A 1,578-nucleotide genomic window follows, 5' to 3' on the forward strand; every position below is an offset into this window, starting at 1 on the left:
CTGCGGGCTCCCGGCACACGTGCAGCACAGCCAGTGTTTACCGAGCGCTTCCCGGATTAACCTTGACCACCGTTACTCCGGGTGAATCCCTGTTAGCGTGGGGCTCGGCACCGAAAAGCCTTTTCTCTCCCAAGAAGTGAGGGGCCGTGCTGCGGTGGTGGCTGCTGCAGGTGAGCTACAGGGGAGGCCCCAGAAATGGCCAAGTTCCCCGAGAAAACCGCCCCAGAGCTCACAGCTCCCTGTGCTCTGGTGATGCAGCTTGTCCTCGCAGACGCCCAACGCGAGGCACCAAGGCTGTGTGCGGACCTTGGCCCTTGAGGGGTCTCTGGGAGCTCGGCGAGAGCTGTCAGCCACCCAACGGTCCCCCCGTCTTCTCGGGGAACGTGCTGCGCCCATGCCGGGAGGTCCCCCCGTCTTCTCAGGGAACGTGCTGTGCCCGTGCCGGGAGGTCCCCCCGTCTTCTCGGGGAACGTGCTGCGCCCGTGCTGGGAGGACCCCCCGTCTTCTCGGGGAACGTGCTGCGCCCGTGCCGGGAGCTGTTGGCACGGTTTAATGAGAGGTGTGATTTGCCAACGCGTTTCTACCGGGCTGCGAGATGCGCTAGCCCAGCGCCCCGGGTCAGCGGCAGAGCTCTCAGCGCAGCGTCTGCACTCGCACAGGGACACCGGGACGGGAAAGGGCCACGTTCACATCGCTGCACAGTGACAAATTCTGGGTTACCCTTCTCTTGTCCTGGCCCTGTACGTGGGGGAGCTCAGAATCTCCCAGGAAAGCCGTTAGCTGGGGAGAAGGCTAACGCTCAGGCTGCAGGCTGAACAATAGCAACTAATTAGCAGCAAAATAATACAATTTTTAATGATAAGTCATGCATCCTGTTGCGCCGTACGGAGCCGTCCCCGGCGTGGCACTGATCGGAGCGGTGGGGTGCGTCGGCAGCATCGTGGGCCGGGCTGCAGCGGGCATTCCCTTTGGAGCCTCGTTTGAGAGAGGGAACCCCTGTTTCCCCGGATCGGCTGCGTGTGTGAAGTGCTGCTCCTTGGGTGCTTATTAAGCGGAGGTGGCACTTGCAGGTGAGGAGGCTGCGAGCTGCAGGGTTTCTGCTCTGGTTAGAGCGAATCTCAACGCACCGCTGGGAAATCAATGATTTGCCTAACGGAGATGAGCCGGTCCCTGGCAGACGAGGGTGGGCACACTTACTGGGGCTGGGGGGAGGCTGCCCTTGCTGCCCCTGCGAAGGTGTGCGTCTTGGGGGAGGCGTTTGAGGGAGGACGTGGTTTGCCATGTGCAGAACTGCTCCCAGGTGCAGGGACCCTGATGCTGTTGCAGCCCTTGGGGTGCAGGGGGAGAAGCAGGCCATAAGCTGCAAAAAATGGAAGGAAAGCAATAAAAATGCCAAGCAACAAGGGCAGCGGGGTGCACGCGGTTTGAGCAGGGAGAAAGCACAGGAACAGCTTATTTGGCGTAAAGAAATTGTTCTTATGGGGCGCATAAGCACTCAGCTGCTCAGCTCTTTGCGGGACAGGGTGCTGGAGAGGAGGGGGCTCGAGAAGCCCCCGCAGATACAGCCCGTTCCTCCCC

Source organism: Pygoscelis adeliae, unplaced genomic scaffold (genome assembly GCF_000699105.1).
Source record: "Pygoscelis adeliae isolate BGI_AS28 unplaced genomic scaffold, ASM69910v1 Scaffold72, whole genome shotgun sequence".
In the NCBI taxonomy this organism is placed as follows: domain Eukaryota; kingdom Metazoa; phylum Chordata; class Aves; order Sphenisciformes; family Spheniscidae; genus Pygoscelis; species Pygoscelis adeliae.